The sequence below is a fragment of the Odocoileus virginianus genome, chromosome 4 (assembly GCF_023699985.2).
Source record: "Odocoileus virginianus isolate 20LAN1187 ecotype Illinois chromosome 4, Ovbor_1.2, whole genome shotgun sequence".
Lineage (NCBI taxonomy): Eukaryota > Metazoa > Chordata > Mammalia > Artiodactyla > Cervidae > Odocoileus > Odocoileus virginianus.
In genome coordinates, this window is record NC_069677.1 from 4,540,654 (window position 1) to 4,551,605 (window position 10,952).

The following is a 10,952-nucleotide window of genomic DNA, read 5'->3' on the forward strand; positions in this document are numbered from 1 at the left end:
TATTGTCATTTTGATAACCTACTGCATCTTTAAACTCTACTAAGCACAGGGAATACAAAGAAGAGTATGATAAGATCTTTATCCTTATCATCTGAGGATGAAAAGTTTACTTTTAGCTGGGGTAGCACTTGTGTATATTGAGAATGGGATGGTATTTATGTTAGAGGGTGATGGCAGCAAAGGAAGAAAAACTCACTGAATGGATGAGAGATGGCAAATATGAATGAAAATATAAAATGTGTCTAATAAAAGAAACCTGGGAGATGAATCTGAAAAGGTATTTTGTTCCAGAGTGTGGAGAATCACAAATACTATGACTTGACATCATAATATATATATTGAGAAACATAATTAAGGCAAAGGATAGATAGTGAAATTCAGTGCAAACAATTAAAAAATAATACTTTGGGGAATGGAGATAACTGAAATAACAATAGAAAAGTAACGATTTTAAGGACAAACTGAAGAGTATAAATATAAGAATAAAGCAACGAATAAAATGAGGCCAGGGAAAATGTCTAGAAGGCTTTGGGAAGAGCCAGGACTAATGTCATGACAAGAGGACCAAAGTTAAAAGGTTGATAAGAGAAGCCTTTAGAATGAAAAATAATAATAATACTTTTTTTGTGTGATTGAACATAGATTAGGAAGGATTGGGTTGACTAAAATACCATTCCCACACTTTCAGGTCTAATATCCGTCTAGCTTTCTATGTGGACAAAAATAGGATGTTAAGAGAAGTCTTTCTGGAAGCAAAATAGTGGGTCCAATCTTATATATCAAGGGTCTGTGTACTTAAAATGAGATTCTATCCCATGTGTCAAAATGTATCTATAAGTATAACTAATTGCCTTACAAAATCTACATTTCACACTTGCATTGAGTTTTCTACTTTCTCAATATCATGTTTCACCACATTACAATTTAATATAAAAAGAAAAAATAAATTTTAGAATGACATTCTTTCTTCATTTTTTTTTTTTTTAAAGCTCTGAATTATAGTGAGTCAAATCCAGCAGAGAGGCTTAAATGTGCTACCTGAGCAAATCTGCAGAAGTAGTCACAGCAAGAAGCATTTCTCTGGGAAGGATAAAGACCTTGATGGATGATCCAACCATCTGTACAAGGTCTAATAGAAGAAGCTATTATACAAGCTGGGGTTGTGATCCATGAGAGTAAATCCAGGTGACTACTGACAAGCTCAGATGAAGAAACTGAGTTGAAGCTAAGCATTAAACTCAGGTGACAAGGACTAAGACAAGGAACAAAGTGAGTAAGATGATCAACTTACTTCAGAACAACTGGACAGGAAGTCCTAAAAGGGTCAAAAACAAAGCAGGAGTTTTAAGAATTCTGAGATTATCTGACAAAATAAAGGCTGGGACCGCATTCATGGTGGTAGCCACTCATCTCATGTGGCCTGAAGCCTAAGGAAACACTGCGGACCAGAACGGGCTGTTCTCATCCTCTGGGGCTAAGATCTACAGGAGATGCTGGAAGTCTAAGTAGAAAGTAAAAGCCAGTGGACATAGCATTGATTCTTTTGAGTTAAAGAAGAACATTCAAGGTCTCCATGCTAGGGGGGCGGGGAAAGCACACAGTCAAGAAGGTCCTGATAATCATTCCAGATCAAACAGCAAACAAGACAAATGGACTTAGAGAGGTCTATACAGTTTGGTCGGACAGACGTTTCAGTGCAGAGAGAGGCATGGCTTGTGGTGCCGAGGTCAAGGCCAGAAATGCCAATCTGTGGACAGACCTTAAGACTTGAAGGAGCTCTTCTCTGGAAATGTGTCTGTTTCTTTATATTGATATCTGACTCGGGGCTTTGTTTTGTTTTCCTTCTACTTTTCTAGTAAACTTCCCCTTGAAAATTTTCCACCTTGTGATTAGAAAGCTGGAGGGCACAGGCGAGGTGATGGCAGCTGTCATCTCAGCTGGAGAACATTCACTCCCCTTCTTTTCCTTTCTCAGCAGCTGCTGAGGCTGAGGCTCAAACAGACAGAAAGGTGAAACCCCTGGAGGAGAGACAAGACAGCTGTGATCACTGGTTCCTTCCTGCCTGGGGTGTTCTGTCACTGTAAGACTATGTCCCCTTTTAAATACATAAATGTTTATATATATATATATATATATATATATATAATATATATATATATTTACAAATATGCACAAAATAGTGAAGTCATCAGTAGCTACTGCATGCTCCCTCAGTCTTTAACAGAAAACAATTACTGCTTTTGAATTTAAAAGTGCAAATAAGCTGCACCTAGAATGGTTTAAGATATTACACATAAACTACACATAAATGATAATGCTAGAATAATGTGTTCTAACAGTATACTGTGCCTTTGGCAAATTGCATTCCAACATATTTCCAATTTTATTTTGTGTTGAGAAGGGACAAACCTCCCTGGGCACTTTATAGCTCAAAGTATAAAACATACTGAAAAACCACTGAAAATGTATTGTTTCTTCCCTTCACCTGTTGTGCAGTGTTGGTATGTCTTCATCCAGATCAGGAGTAGCTAGATTTCAGTATTAGCACAGGAATAACAGGCAAAGTTATTTCTCCATGCTGGTTGCATTGGATTTCACTGGCTCGAGTTGAACCAACTTCCCACTGATCTCAATGGGAGTGTTGCCTGAGATAAGGTGGTAAAATTAAGCCTCATGGTTTACAACGTACCTTGGACTTTAAAAAAAAAATAGATTTCTGTTCTATGGTAGACCTCTGTGATGCTTCCATGCACTAAATTCTCACTGACTGTGGAGATAATGTGGGACATGGAAAAGATGGGGAAAATCTGAAGCAAGTTAAGATCTAGCCAATATCATTATGCGTGAAGAAGCAAATGCTAAAGCCTTTTTTAAAAAAGAAAAAGTCTAATGCATGTCTTGACTATTTGCTCCACTGAGAAATTGAAGATTGAGAAATCAATCTTGCAGCTTTACGTGAGCTGAGGTTTATGGGATGGGACAGAGCCAAGCTGATATTGCCAGATTTATTTTGCATATAACCTTTTTAATCCTACAGATATGAAATGCAACACTGAAAGTATTCACTACTCAATAAATACTTTCTATTGCTTAGAGAAATAGTCAATAAACATGCTATTCTTCTAAGCCAAGATAATATTGCTGAGGCCCCTTGAGATTCATGCTGCCCACACAACCTTTTGGCACAGCTTCTTAAAGTGATCACAAAATACCTAATACTAAAAATTAGACTATATATCAATACAATCATTAAAAACATCATGTTATTTTATATGTCATCTCCTTGCTGGAGAAGGGAACAAAAGCATATATTTTAGGGTGGAATAAAGTGGTAAAAGAGTTCAAGGAAGGCTATAAGAATATGTCATCTGAAAATGAAATCAGAGTCCTTGTTGGTGGTCAATAAGGGAAATGAGATTTTGTGATATCATTTATATCCTTCTCAAGAAGGAACATTACAGAAACACCAAGGGCTTGAGAATTATGAAGGATAGCTTTGCTGTTCAGAAAACTGGATAGAATCCCATAAAAGGTATAAATAACTAATAAACATGACCCTTCTCCGGGAATTTTAAATCTAATGTAAGAGCTGGACAAACTTCAGTGAACCACATGCCACGTGGAATATTTTCATGGCTTTCAGCATATGGAGATATAATTAGAGCTAAGCCCAACTACACACAGACATATGCAGCGAAATTGCTATAATTACTGAAGAAATTGCTATTAGCTGAGAAGTTCTGTGAAGGCCTTGAGTTCTGGATAGAGTTTTAAATGAAATGAACCATGGCTTACAGTGAAGAGAACATGTCAGACTAGACTTTCAAAGGTCAAAGTCAAGAATGATGAATTCAGATTTGGAGGTCAGCTAATAGATTTGGAGACAGAAACTAAAAGAGGTAAGAAGGAAAAATGAATAAAAGGCCTGCCAGGAAGCACAATTAGGTAAAGAAATCACTAAGAATAGGTACTTAAATGCATGTTGGATAAATTAGTATTAAAAGTATATTATATTCTATTACCTTAGTAAAAGTAGTTCCTGTTTACTGGGTCCCTACCTTTTCCCAGGCAGTGTGTTGTTTTACATACATTATATTTTTTGACCCTTTAAACATTGTGAAATAATATTATCCTTATTTACAGAGGAGAATAACTACATGCAAGGAAATTAAGCAACTTTCCCATGGTATTTTGATTTGATAAAAGAGGCAATTAAGACACTCAATGCTATTACTAGAGAATGACAACATTACAATGACTCTAGAGAAAGACACTCTGCTGTCAACACTTGGGCTAGATCAGAGGAGAGAGAGGCTTCAGAAAAGAATCCTTCAAACGTGAAGTCAGAGCTGTGAACTGTTGCTGCAGAGGGCTGCTCTGCAGACTGCGGGTAAAAATCAGCAGGGGCTGCAAACACTAACACGCTGCTGCTTGAGCCGCCAAGTCATGTCCAGCTCTGAGACCACATGGACTGTAGCCCACCAGGCTCCTCTGTCCATCGGATTTTCCTGGCAAGAGTACTGGAGTGGGTAGTCATTTTCTCCTCCAGGGGATCTTCTCAACCCAGGGATCGGATCTTCAAACCTGCGTCTCCTGCTTGGCAGGCAGATTCTTTATCAGTGAGCCTCCTGGGCAGCCCAAACACTAGTATAAACAACATCTAAGGTTTATGACACTGGGCCTTAATATATAAAATATGTTTAGGCTAAAAATGTCATAGAAGCATAGTTTGAAACACAGGCTTCCTAGGAAGTCAGCTTACCTAGGCTTGAGGGGATCCTTCCAACGGCAAACTTTGAGATCTTTGTCAAGTTGCAAAGATTCTGTTATCCTGAGTTTTCTAATTTCAAAATAGTTGTTACCATTAATATCTCCTATTCCATGATACAGCTATAAAAATTAAATTAGATCTTGCCTATAAAATGCATAACATAAGGACTGATTAAGATAATATATCTTCAATAAATGTTACTATTATTGGCATATGTACCTCAAATTGTCTATTCATTTTTACCTATAAAAACCTGGGGAATATTAAATTCATTCTTCCACCTCTAAATTCAGTCACTTTGAAAGGTTTTTGTAGCTTACAATAAGAAAAAGCCTTATATAACTATCACATGTGCAAGCTGCACACACACATTTCATGAAAATACCCTCTTTGACTGTTATAAAAACTTATATTCCTTTATATTGCATTCTCTTCTATTTCTTTCTTTAAAAAAAAAAAAAGCAGTTGTGACTCACTAAGTTAACTTTATGATTCACTAAATGGTGTCAATTCACAATGTGAAAAACATTTCTAAATCTCTCCTTGGGTTAATCAAAATTATTACTGCATTGTGAATCTATATCCCATTGTGTAGCATCTCAAAGATTTGATTTTATTGAGTTGAGCTTAGGCATTATACTTTTGGACTATTTTGAGAGGCTTTATAAGAATAAACCTCATGAAATTTAGAATTTTATTCATTGTAGGCATTTTTTGAGGGTCTGGTACAAAAATCTCATACAATATCTCATTTACAAGAGCTCTTGTATGTTTAGATCTTACTTGTTCTTTTTTTTTTTTTTTTTTAAATGGAAGCTATGGATCATTCGAGGCATCAAAATTAAAGGGTCTAACTTTCCCGAGAGAAAATAAGGCAGAAACAGTAATAAGATAGAAATTATGTATGCTGTCCTTACCACTGTCTTTATCTTATCATCTCATCATATTTTTCTATACTTAATTCCCATTGTTCCAATTCACTTTCATATTTTCATGGTATCATTTATTTATTTTTTATGATTTTTAAAGAGATGGTATTGTTGCATGGTTCAAAATCCAATAAATTCAGATGGGTGTATGGTTAAAAGTCTCCCTCTCATCTCTGTCCTGCAGCCATCCAGGTCTCTCTCAAATCAACTAATACAATCAATTTCTTGTGAATCTTCTCAGAGATATATAATATCCCAAGAGGCATAAAGGTAAACTGACATATCTTTTTATGATCTACCTACCTATCTAGCTAGCTACTTCTACTCACCCAAATGTGTTCCTTATTTACTTAATTTGTTGAAGGTCATTCCATATCAGTATGTGGCCTCTTCAATGTTTTCCATGGCTGAATGATACCCCACTATGGATGAAAATAATTGTTTAACCAATTTTCTACTGTTGCATATTTGTTTTCAATGTAATTACAAACAATGATAATTATAAAAGGCACCACAAGGAGCCCATTTATATCATTTAGCATGTGTGTACATATATTTTTAGGTTAGATTCTTAGAAATGGAATTTATGGCTGGTAGATAAGTGCATTTGTGTTTTTAATAACTATTGTCAAACTGCTCTCCATTCAGATTGACCAATTTATGTTCCCAATGGCAAATATGATGATTTTATATGTACTTCTGTAAAATCATTCCAAATCCTCTTTTAAAATTGACACGCCATTGATATCTGATTACATTATTAAAATGGAAATTAAATTTGGTTATAGGCATAGTAAGATTTAAAATTAGAGAAACTTCCCAGTCACTATATCTTACAGAGAAAGGAAGATATAAAATTAGTGGAGGATTTGGGAACTGCAAACATAAAAATTATAGTTTTAACTAAGAATGGATAAGTTCATTGGATATGAAGATGGATAGATGAATGGACAGGTGAATGCATGTGGATAAATAGGTCAATACATTAATAGACTGAAAGATTAATAGATTAATAAGTGATTCTGAGATTTTCCAGTTAGTGGTGAAGGAGAACAAGTCAGCAAAAGAAGATGTATTTAAAAGGAGGTGTTAATAAAATATGACAAGGAGTAGGGGAGTACACATATACCAGGTTAAGGAAAGAATCAAGATGGAGAAGAATCTTGGACTTCCAGGGTAGTCTAATGGTTAAGACTCTGCAGTTTCAAGTCAGGGGGGAAGGGTTTGGTCTCTGCTCAGGGAACTAAGATCCCACATGCCATGTAGTTTGACCAAAAAATAAAATTAAAAAAGGAGAAGAATCTAGTGAAAAGAAAGGCTACAATGTCCAGAAATAAGAGACAAAATCTCTGAGTGTTGCTAGGGTAACAATATTAGTGATGACAGCAAACCAAGGCAATGAAAAGGATGGAAGGCAGGTTTAAGGAAATCAAAAGGCAAGATTTTTATGGATGCTGACTATAAATGCTGTGCTGACTTTCCAGGAATATTCCATGTCATTTTGAATATTAAAAAGATGAAAAAGTTCCTTTCTATGATGGAGAGAACCATATGACCAAACTATATTTTCCACATAATTAGAGTATAACTATCATACAACAAGGAAGGATACAGTATGTAAAGGTAAAGACTGCAGCTGCTTTAGCCTTCACAAATATGCAATATAATTAGCACAAGCTTCCTTAAACATCTTGTACTCATCGAGCCAAACTATTTATGGAATGTACCAGTTCCAAATATGAATAGGTTAATTAAATACTCTGCAGTATTTATAAATACCAACCTGTGGTTAATATAGTTAAAGTACTGTTCACCAGCATGGAGGAATACCTTCCTAGCAATTCATATCTAATGTGCAGTATTAGATGCACATTAAGATACTCACCAAAATAGAAAAAGATGAAAAAGGAGTTACTATTGTTGTAGTGTTTTCTACTTAACATTTTAAAACTACTTTATACACTGTATCCTTCCATCCTTTGAGAAGATTTTAGAGGATAAAGTGGTATGGAAGAAAAGTAAGTCTAAAGGAGATGAGAATTGTGGAGAAATGAAGAGTAAAGTAACAAGAAGGAAAAATAATTGTAAGAAATGAGAAGCAGAGGACATGGATAAATAGCTAGGAAATAAGGAACTGAGAAGTCTAGCACTTAATGTCTAGAAAACTTACTCTGCAATAAAGACCTGAAACTGGTTTCACTGTTACAGTATCTAGAGAAGGGTTTCCACTGCAGTGAGGAGGGGCAGGTGAGATATACAGGGACTGACATGCATCATAGACAACAGATCTTGAGAGACTGCCTTGTCCAGAACTCTCATTTTATGAACTGGGAAACTGAAATCAGGGAGAGAAAATTATTTGCCTTTGTCATTAGGCTATCTTGCAGGAAAACTTAAGTTTCTAGTTTCCTCAGACTCTAGACAACTAAGCCAAAGTCAGGACCCAGTAAAGATCACACTCTTTCAGTTCAGTTCAGTCACTCAGCCATGTCCATCTTTTTGTGACCCCATGGGCAGTCTTCCTTGTCAATCACCAACTCCCAGAGCTTGCTCAAACCCATGTCCATAGAGTCAGTGATGCCATCCAACCATCTCATCCTCTCACATCCCTTCTCCTCCTGCCTTCAATCTTGCCCAGCATCAGGGTCTTTTCCAATAAGTCAGTTCTTTGCACCATATGGCCAGAGTAATGGAGTTTCAGCTTCAGCATGACTCCTTCCAATGAATATTCAGGACTGATTTCCTTTAGGATTGACTGCTTGGATCTCCTTGCAGTCCACAGGACTTTCAAGAGTCTTCTCCAACACCACAGCATCAATCAAGAGCATCAATTCTTCAGTGCTCAGCTTTCTTTATAGTCCAACTCTCACATCCATACATGACTATTGGAAAAATGTTCCTACATTCCCAATGATCTTACTGAATACTTTCCAAGTAACATCCTCCCAGTCATACATTAAATGGTTCAAATATCTCTGTAACCTAATAAAGACCTCAGTGGACCCATAGAACAAGTCCTCCATCACTCCATCAACAGTGTAGAAAAGAAAACAAAGACCCCAGAAGTTGCTACGCTTAGCTAGACAGTGGTAAGTCTAACACATTATTACTCACCTGGATCATAATAAAATTGGTATCATTTATTTCCCAAAACTGATATGTGACAGGCTATCTATCTATCTATCTAGAGTGAAGTGAAGTTGCTCAGTCGTGTCTGACTCTTTGTGACACCACGGAATGTAGCCTACCAGGCTCCTCCAACCATGGAATTTTCCAGGCAAGAGTACTGGAGTGGGTTGCTATTTCCTTCTGCAGGGGATCTTCCTGACCCAGAGATCGAACCCAGGTATCCCACATTGCAGGCAGACACTTTACTGCTTTACCGTCTGATCCACCAGGGAGATAGATACATACACACACACACACACACACACACACACACACACACACAGACACAGTTATTTTAATATTTAACCATACAACACCTGTCATTTTTACTTAGTTGTTTCAGGTGAACAACTTCTATCTTCTCAATTACTTTGTTAAACTTTCAGGAGGCACAAACCCTGTCTTACATGGTATTTTGTCATCTAGTCTCATTAACACCTCAGGCTTGCTGTCACCATGTAAACCACACCCACCTAAAGATTTACAGGCAGGTGGCTGTTTATCTCAATCCTTACTTGGGCATGATTCTAAGTGAAAATTAAACTATGTTTCAGGAGACTCTGTTATGGAGATGCCAATGCCATTTCTACATTTCGAAGGCTCATTGACCAGCTAGATGCTCACTTTGAAGAATGCCATTTGACAACTATTTTTTATTCTAATTCAGAATCTCCTTTTTTATCATTCATGTTTCTTGAATTTGCTGTCAGTTTAAGCTGGCCCAAGAGAAGTGACTTTTACTATTTGCAGTTTCTCTGTTGTTTAATCAAATGGTGGGTGGAATCAAGGTTGGCTGCTCTAAAACTGCATCCAAACAGGGACTCTTAGAGGATGGAAATGTCAGCCTACCTACTGGGAGCTATTCCAAAGCCAGCTGGATCTGCCTCCAACATTCTTAATTACCATTTTGTATTTTAAATGTCTCAATCAATGTGCCCTCTCAAAAAAAAAAAGTAAAATAAATAAGTTCAGGTAAACACAAAGGAAAAGAGACCCAGCAGAATGCAAGTTTCCCCAAACTTCACCTGGTGGAGAAAGCATAGGTGAAACATTTCTTAGCATGTTCTTTTGAAGATGGTAGTCAACTGCTGAAATGCACAAAGTGATCTCTTCTTTCAAGGATTAATTACCACAAGTCATAGCTTAAAGTGAAGTGGAGTGAAGTCACTCAGTTATGTCTGACTCTTTGCGATCTCATGGACTGTGGCCTACCAGGCTCCTCTGTCCATGGGATTCTCCAGGCAAGAATACTGGAGTGGGTTGCCATTTCCTTCTCCAGGGTATCTTCCCGACCTAGGGGTCGAACCCAGGTCTCCTGCATTTCAGGCAGATGCTTTACCATCTGAGCTACCAGGGAAGTCCCAGTCATAGCTCAATCCTCACCTAAATTGCCGAGAGACATTTAATTTTGTGTACCCAATGATTTGAAAATTACTCTACAAATAAAACCCTATAATCCGAGGTGTTGCCAATGACATCATCAAGGAAGTTAAGCTAATTTGATGAAAGTGAAGAAATTTATGTCAGGCTGCACACAACTTTTTTCATTAGCACCCTGGTTCTAGTTTTCTTCCATTTTCCTTGTCTTTGGCCCCACCTTTTAAACCCATTTTGCTTTGTTCAACTCCCATACTCTAGTAGTCAATGAAGTTGCAAACATAGCTGTCAATGGAATATAAATGAATGGAGAATGGTGGTGGTGGTGGTTTAGTCGCTAAGTTGTATCCACTCTTGCGATTCCATGGACTGTAGCCTGTCAGGCTTCTCTGTCCATGGGATTCTCCAGGCAATACTGGAGTGGGTTACCATTTCCTTCTCCAGGGGATCTTACCGACCCAGGAATCGAACCCAGGTCTCCTGCATTGCAGGCAGGTGATTTACCAACTGAGCTATGAGGGAAGCCCCGAATGGAGAATATTGTGCATTTATACCATAGAAACATTCCCTTTGGACATACAGTTCAAATAGACTCAAGATGAGGCTTCAGACAGTATTGACATTTCTTTAACTTTCAGGTTATGGCAGCCATCTTCAAAACATAAATGGTAATCCTAGTAACATAGTATCACAGGAATTCACTGTTA

The 10,952-nt window shown here is 37.2% G+C and overlaps 1 long non-coding RNA gene across 2 annotated transcripts; it reads right to left on the reverse strand.

The window, feature by feature from the left end:
- Positions 1-1,663: 1,663 nt before the first annotated feature.
- Positions 1,664-9,987, reverse strand: LOC139034645 (uncharacterized). 2 transcript variants are annotated; one of them, XR_011487130.1, is made up of 2 exons: positions 9,894-9,987; positions 1,664-2,018 (listed from the first exon to the last, which is right to left on the reverse strand). It is a non-coding gene; the product is annotated as an uncharacterized lncRNA (long non-coding RNA). The 2 variants fall into 2 exon arrangements; XR_011487131.1 differs by lacking the exon at positions 9,894-9,987 and adding an exon at positions 8,815-8,905.
- Between the last annotated feature and the right edge of the window lie 965 nt (positions 9,988-10,952).